The sequence below is a fragment of the Pan paniscus genome, chromosome 21, assembly GCF_029289425.2.
Source record: "Pan paniscus chromosome 21, NHGRI_mPanPan1-v2.0_pri, whole genome shotgun sequence".
In the NCBI taxonomy this organism is placed as follows: Eukaryota; Metazoa; Chordata; class Mammalia; order Primates; family Hominidae; genus Pan; species Pan paniscus.
The window spans coordinates 43,598,823-43,607,150 of NC_073270.2; positions in this window are offsets into that span (position 1 = coordinate 43,598,823).

An 8,328-nucleotide genomic window follows, 5' to 3' on the forward strand; every position below is an offset into this window, starting at 1 on the left:
TCTAGATGTGGGACCCAAGGCCCTGGCCTCATGCTCCAGTTCCCTGGGGAGACCAGCCACACAGCACAGCCCTCAGAGCATGCAGAGCCCTGCCACGTGTCAGACCACTCGGGTGGGGGCTGCATGGAGGATTACCAGATCCCAACGTGGGCCCCACCGCAAAAATAGCATCCAGTCTCTCAGTGAGGCCCTGGCATTTGGGCTGTTTAAAGCTCCCAGTGGTTCCGTGCATCAGGGTGAGAGCCACTGCTTTAGAGTGGACAGGTTTGGGTCCATATCCCCACTGCATCATTACCAGCTGTACATTTTGTTTTGGTTTGGGTTTTGTTTTTTTTTTGAGATGGAGTCTCCCTCTGTCGCCCAGGCTGGAGTGCAGTGGCACAATCTCGACTCACTGCAAGCTCCACGTCCTAAGTTCACACCATTCTTCCACCTCAGCCTCCCGAGTAGCTAGGACTACAGGCGCCCGCCACCATGCCCGGCTAATTTTTTTGTATTTTTAGTAGAGACGGGATTTCACCGTGTTAGCCAGGATGGTCTCGATCTCCTGACCTCATGATCCGCCTGCCTCGGCCTCCCAAAGTACTGGGATTACAGGCGTGGGCCACTGCACCTGGCCGGTTTGGTTTTGTTTTGTTTTTAAGACACAGGGTCTTACTCTGTGGCCCAGGCTGGAGTGCAGTGGTGCAACCACAGCTCACCGCAGCCTTGACTTCCTGGGCTCAGGCGATCCTCCCACCTCAGCCTCCTGGGTAGCTGAGAGGGAGGTGTCACCACATCTGGCTGATTTAGCTGTACATTTGGATAAGTGACTTTCACCTTTCTGAATCTCACTTCTTAAACATGCACAGTGGGGCCAATAATACCCATTTGCTGCTGAGGATGGCATGCTCAGCGAGCCTGCAGCGCAGTGATGAAGGCACAGTCATGGCTTGGTAGCTGCTGCTTCCTTTGGTTCTTCCCACACACATTTGTGACTTCAGAATTGTGATTTCAGGCCGGATGTGATGGCTCTCGCCTGTAATCCCAGCACTTTGGGAGGCCAAGGCGGGGAGGATCTTTGAGCTCAGGAGTTTGAGACCAGCCTGGGCAACATGGTGAAACCCCATCTCTACAAAAAATAGAAAAATTAGCCAGGCATGGTGGCACATACCTATGATCTCGGCTACACGGGAGGCTGAGGTAGGAGGATTGCTTGAGCCCAGGAGGTCAAGGCTGCAGTGAGCTATGATCACTCCACTGTACTACAGCCTGGGCAACAGAGCAAGACCCTGTCTCAAAAAATAAAAAAGAACTGTGATTCTACTCATTCGACATAGGTGATGAGAAGGTTGGTTTCCCCCTCAGAAGTCAGCAGTGCTTTGGCATGTTTTTAATCAATCCTCAAAGAACAGAGTCCCCATGAGTGAGGAGGCAGAAGAGTGGCCAGATGAAGAAAGCAGCATTTCATTCCAATGCATTGTGCAGCCCAGGGTCACAGACAGGCTGCTGGGGATGCTACACGCCTCGCACTGTGTCCCTGCCCCTCTTGCTGCTCCCTAGACCCTGAGGGACAGGGCTCCAAGCGGCCACTGCCATCAGGCCAGAGTTGACATGCTGGGTGAAACCTGTTTGCCATCCCAGGAAGCCACCGAGAGGTCCCTGAAGAAGATGGCACCTGCTCTGTGTCCAGCCTTGGGCTGGTGACGGAACAGAGAGTAAGGCAGGCCCTGCCCGCTGGTGCTCACTTAGAGCCTGGTGGGAGAACAATGCATAACTGTAAGCGTCCCCACAGAGAGGGGCAGGAGAGCGCGACAGGGCCTGTCACAGGATCAGATGGCAGTGCCGTCACTTTGGGTCTAATTCTTCCTTGACTTTTCTGTAACTGTAGTAGCTGGCACATATCGAATGCCCAGTGGCATTGTTATCCCCGATTTATGCAAGCTGAGGGTGAGGGCTCAGAGAGGGTAAGTAGCTGCACAAGGCCCTGTGGCCAACAAGCATCAGAACGCACATTCTAGCCAGGCCTGTCCGACGGCGCAGTTCACACCCTCTCCCGCCGAGCTCCTCTACCTGGAAGAGTCACACCGTACCGGCTGACGCCGTGCTCCGATCCTTTCATCTGTTATGTGGTTTAATGAATTCACAAAAAATAGAGCATGTCCAGGTGTAACGTAGAGAAGCAGACTTCTAGAGCTAAGATCGGTACTTTAGACATCATCAGTCCTTCACCTTGATTTTCTTTTTCAATTTTAATTTTAACCAGGTAATGCTTGCAAACGGTACAGGAGTTCAAAATTTAACAAAAAGCGAGGCAGTGAAGAGTCCACCCACTCCTCTCCCATCGCCTAGGACTTCCTGCCCCTGGAGGCAGCCGCTGCCATCTGATTCTCCTCCAGAGTTCTGTCCAGCGTTTTGCCAGCCGTGTTCGAAGCCCAGGCCTCCCCACCAGCTCCCAGAGGCCAGCATAGGAAGGGAAGGCCGGGGCGGCTCAGGCACTCCATGGTTGCCGCACCTTGCCCTGCTTCGCATGTGGCAGCCTCCTGAGATTCTGTCCCTTTGCTAAAAGCAAGTTGGAACTCTTCTCTTGACAGCTGAGGAAGCGGTCCCCTTTTCCATTAGTTTTGTGTGGGGAGGGTTGGGGCAATGTGAGGTGTAGTCCCTTCAGGTACAGCAGGGGAATACGGTTCCAGGGCCCGAGGGACCAAGGAGACAGGGTAAGGAGAAAGCAGCCACCACCACTCCCTGATTTCAACGACCCAAGGCCCCGCAAAGCTTTTCAGGGCGAGGTAGAGCTCCTCATTGCTCACCCTGGGCTCTTGGGGCGTGGTCCCAGCTTTCAGGCAGCTCGCTGTCTGCCTAAAAAACCCTCTGACTCACAAAGCAGCATCTCTCCTCTGGGGGAACTTCTTGGGCTTCCAGGAAAGGCTGCCCTTGGCCTGTGGCTCCGAACCTGACTTCTTTGCCCACTGAAAGGGTTCAGTCTAAATTTGCCCCTTCAAACAAAGCTTCTTCATGTTCATCCTCATGTCCATAGCTGAGTGGGACCAGACCATAGCATCCAGAGAGGCAGTATTCCTTTTCCAACCCAAACATGGCAATCAGATTGCCTTTTAGCAATATTCGCCAGGGTTTCTTCACAGGGGAAATAGGATTCCACCCTCATTTTCCATGGCTGCTTGCTGCTCCGTTTGTGGTGGTCGCACGCCTGGAATCAGCAGCAGCAAGATGGGCCGTCTCTAATTCACAGAGATTTGCATGCAGGGTGCGTGCCTTCCTTATCTAGGGAAACGCATTGTCAGGGCCGCTGGAAGGCATCCTTCAGTCACCCCCACGGTAGCACCAGTGCGCAGGTGGCATCTTCTGCCATTACTGAGGGCGTCAATTTAGTGTCAACAGGGAGACGAGACTCGCTTTCCTAAAGGCAAGGCTTCTTGATTAGATTTCCTTACCCAACAGTAGAGGTAAAAGTAGACCCACATTTTTCAATCTGTCTTGCTCTTTGGCACACATGGAAAGTGGCTGGTAGCACAGCGGTGGGCCTTCGTTATCTGTGCTGGGGAAAATGGCAGGCGTTTCTCAGTCACCTTGGTTAGGTAACGTGCCCTTGGTGTAAACCTCAGAGGGTGCATAAGGGCACACAGTGCACGCATCTCCCTGCCAGGTGTGTCTCCTGGCCGCCCAGCACCCCTCCTCAGAAGCCACCACGGCTCATGAGCGGAAGTACCCTTTCCCTTTCAGAGAGACTCCTATGTGTTTTCAAGTTAATAAAAATATTTTTAACACAAATGGTGGCATCGTGTCCTCTGTCATGCACCTTGCTTCTCATTCCCCGTCACCACACACAGCTGCCCCCACTCCTTTAATAGTCTCACTCCATCGCAGAGCTGTACCATGATGTTGTTAATTGCGTTAATGGACATTCAGACTGTTTCCGATCTTTGGCTGTTACAATGCTGCAGTGATCATCCTGTGTAGGGCGTCATTTCACACGTGTGTGAGTTTAAACTCCCAAGTAGCATTGCCAAGTCAAAGACAGTGTGCCTTTTTCATTGTGATATATATTGCCACACTGACCTTCTTTTGTCAACTGCGTGCACGAGTGTCCTCTGCCCACACGCACCCTCACCAGCGCGCTGTTAGCTCAGTGCTTCGCCTCGGTGGGTGAACAGTGTGGCCTGCTTGTTGCTTTAATCTGCGTTTCTCCTATAAGTGAGGTCATTTAGTGCGCTAGAATCGAATTACGCGTGCACCATATTAGCTAATATTCACTGAGCTCTTGACTCATTGAGCTAAGTACTTTCCTCAGATTAGCTCGTTTAACCCTCGTTCCTGACGTGTAGGTACTTCCTTTTGTTGTTGTTGCCCAGGCTGGTCCCAAACTCCTGGGCTCATGGAGTCCTCCTGCCTCAGCCTCCTAAGGTGCTGGGATTGCAGGCATGAGCACCCAGCCTGACGTGTAGGTACTTGCCTCATCAAGTCCATTCCACAGATGAGGACACCAGACTGAGGGGGTCAGTGGTTTAGAGTGACAGCTGGGAATGGAACCCAAGCAGACCCCTGCTCCTAATCTCAGGGCCACCCTGTTTTCCAGCTGGTTGCTAGAGAGGGCCTGGTGAGGCTGGAGAAGGTGGCGCAGAATACACTGAGAGCAGAAGCCCCAGCAAGGCAGCCCTTCCCCCACCCCATGACTGAAGCCTGTGCGGCTCTGCAGAGGCCCAGCGCCCTTCAGCCTGTCCCTGCCACATCTCGGTGCCTGGCTGTCATCCTCACCTGCATGGAGGCCCCAGGCCAGGTTTCCTGGCTAGGGATGGGCAGTCACACGGATGTGGCCCTGGCTGCTCTCCCATGGGAAAGGGAGGAAATCTGAGAAACATCTGGAAGGTGGGGCTTTCCATCTGCAGCAGTGAGGAGAGCCACTGTTTGGCACTGCTGCAGTGAGGATTGTTGCCTGTCCCCCCACCCCATCCACCCACCCCTGCCTGCGCACAGAGCCCAGGTTCCTTCTCGTCCAGATCATCCCACCAGTCTGCTCTCCTCACCCCATGTTGTGCCTCCTTCCATACACCTCCCAGGAAGCACTTGCTGAGCATCTACTGTGTGCCAGGCCCAGGCTGGGTGCTGAGGGGTACACTGAAGTTTGAGATGCGGTTTGAGCTCTCAGCGTAGTCACACAGGGCATCACCGTAGAGTGACAGGGGGCTTCATAGAGGTGAGCAAAGGCTGTAGGACAGAGGAGGGCCCCATGCCTGGGCGACCACGTACCTTGTGTCTTGAGCAACTTTCACCAGAGTCTTAATGATGGCCGTTAGCCTCGAAAGCTAGAGGTGGAAAGTCTTTTGAGGCAGAGGGAACTGCCCAGGCAGAAGGCTAGGGCACAATAAGACACAGGGCTCTGGGGACTTTGGGGCTTTCAGCTGCCTCATTGGAGGCCCCAACTACCTTGACGTTGGCACGGCATGGGGGTTCAATGAGCTCCCGGCCATGGCAGAAGGTGACAGGCTCTGGGGTTGTGCTGGTCCAGAGTCACAGAGCTTGTTCCTGGACAAGTCCTGTGTCTACTTCCCCTAGGCTCTTTCAGTCCCTGAATGAGGGGGAAGCAGATTCCACTGCAGGGTGACAAGCAGGGCCATCCGGGCAGCACTGAGGAGCCGCAGGAAGTCCACAGCCCCTGGGGAGCAGCTGGGGAAAAGCCACCAGGGGACTGACTGACAGAGGCCAGGGCCAGGGAAAAGGCTGGAAAAGGCTCCAATCTGCCTGCAGCTCCTGGAGCCTGCTTGAGCCAGCCCCATCCAGGAAACCCCCAGGAGTGTAGGGGTGGTCACCTGCCCTCAGCCCAGCTGCTGTGAGCCATGAGCATGACCCTCACACTCAGTCTCGGTTCTCCTTCACTCAAGGACAGCGAGTGTCCAGCCTGGGGAGTCCCACGTAGACCAGTACCTGTGGCTGGGTCACGGTACCCAGCCGATCCTCCACCACTCATGGCTCCATCAGTTACTAAACACCCCTCATAAGCCACATAGGGGAACAAAACAGACATTGTCCCTGGCCTCTGGGAGCGTGCATCCTCAAGCGACAGACCAAAAGACAAACATGCAAACAGTTACATCAAGTGACAACTGAATGTTATGAAGGAGCAACCAAGGTGCAGCGGGATGCAACAAGGAACGGGGGACCTCAGGCTGAGTGGCCTGGAAAGCCCTCTTTGATGAGGGCCTTTGAACTTGAGCTAAGCTCTGAATGACGTCAAGGAGTCGGGCAGCCAAAGAGCCGGGGAATGAAGGGGCCTATGCAGAGGCACAGGGGCAAAGGTCCTGAGCTGAGGCAGAGCACCGTCCTCTGGAAAAGAGTCCAAAGAGGCCACTGTGGCTGGACCCAAGAGTGAGGCAGAGGACGGATCTTACAGGGCCTTGAGGGCTTCAGGGGAGTTTTGAGCCTGGAAGGGACATGATTTGATTTTGGAAAGATGCCTGTGGCTGCTCTACAGAGGACACTGTGGAGACCAGCGTGGAAGCAGAGATCCAAGAAGTGTCTGGTGCACGCTGGACCAGGAGGAGACAGACACTGGTGCTTCAGACCAGGAATGGGCATGGGTTGGAGATAGGGGATTTGGGATGTATTGAGGCGGAGCCAACCAGTCACTGCAGAGAGGGGCCCCTGGCTGGCCCTGGGAGCCTTCCCCCAGCACAGAGGGCTGGGAGCAACTTCACTGGCCCCGCAGGAGTGGGGTGGAGCCAGCAGAGAGAGCTGCTCTGTATATAAATATCTGTAATGAATAAATAGAAGTGCTTTTAGGGCTGGCGGAGTCGTATCATTTCCACCTGCCGTAAAATTTCATTAGAAGCAGGCGCTGCAGGGGAGAGGAATGGCTGTAATAAATCTGCCCGCCCACCCTCAGCCCTGCCTCCACTCTGAGTCGGCTCAGCCCCACTCGCTGGAGAGTCCAGACCCAGACCCTTCTCCCCAGGCCTTCCTGGGGCCCAGGAGAGCCTGGGCCTTCCCTGCCCCACTCCCACATTGAACAGGCAAGAGGTGGCAGAGAGCTGTGGCTTGTCACTGAAAACCAGGGGCCTCACTCCCCTCAGCTGGGAAATGGGCATGACAGTTTCTGCCCCCACCTAATGCAGATGAGTTTCAGGGGAAGCAGTGTTCAACACAGGGATTCCTGGAACAGCAGAGCTGGGGCAAAGCATACCTTGCAGGTATCCAGTTTTACAAATGAGCAGAGGCCCCAAGAGAGTAGATGACTGTCCTGGGCCAGGCACAGTGGCTCACGCCTGTAATCCCAACACTTTGGGAGACAGGTGGATCACCTGAGGTCAGGAGTTCAAGACCAGCCTAGCCAACATAGCGAAACGCCATCTCTACTAAAAATACAAAAATTAGCCGGGCATGGTGGCGCATGCCTGTAATTCCAGTTACTAGGGAGGCTGAGGCAGGAGAATCACTTGAACCCAGGAGGCAGAGGTTGCAGTGAGCTGAGATTGCACCATTGCACTCCAGCCTGGGTGATAGAGTGAGACTTTGTCTCAAAAAAAAAAAAAAAAAGAGTAGGTGACTGTCCTAAGATCACACAGGGTCTGCAGGTCTGGCACTCAGAAACTACCAAAGTGACAGCTCCAGTCTTTAGCATTAATCAAATGCTTGGCTCTATACTAAGCATTTGGCATGCACCATCTCACTGAGTCTTATTACTAGCCCATTTTGCAGATAAGAACACTGAGGCTCAGAGAGAACGAGGACCCACACCTTCCCGTCAGTTAGTGACAGACACAGATGAGTATTCAGGTCTCTGCCCTGCCACAGAAGCCTTTTTCTGTTTTTTTCAAGTATGGTGAGGCTGGGATTATGTTTTCCTGGACCTACAAATTGTCAAAGTGAGAGTCTTTGGAAGAACTTGGGGTAGAAAGTTCACTGAGTGCTGGCCAGGCACAGTGGCTCACACCTGTAATCCTAGCACTTTGGGAGGCTGAGGTGGGTGGACGACTTCAGAAGTCCGAAACCAACCTGGCCAACATGGTGAAACCCTGTCGCTACTAAAAATACAAAATTAGCTGGGTGTGGTGGCGGGCGCCTGTAATCCCAGCTACTCGGGAGGCTGAGGCAGGAGAATCCCTTGAACCTGGAAGACGGAGGTTGCAGTAAGCCGAGTTCGTGCCATTGCAGTCCAGCCTAGACCCCATCTCAAAAAAAAAAAAAGAGCTGACCAAGTGCCTACTGTGTGCCAGGTAGTCTCTGAACTGAATAAAGGATGCTGTCCCTAGCACTTCATTGCATCCCTGTAGCTTCTTCCAAGGTAGCCATGCTCACTTCCATCTTACGGATAAGAAAAGGAAGCACAGAGAAATC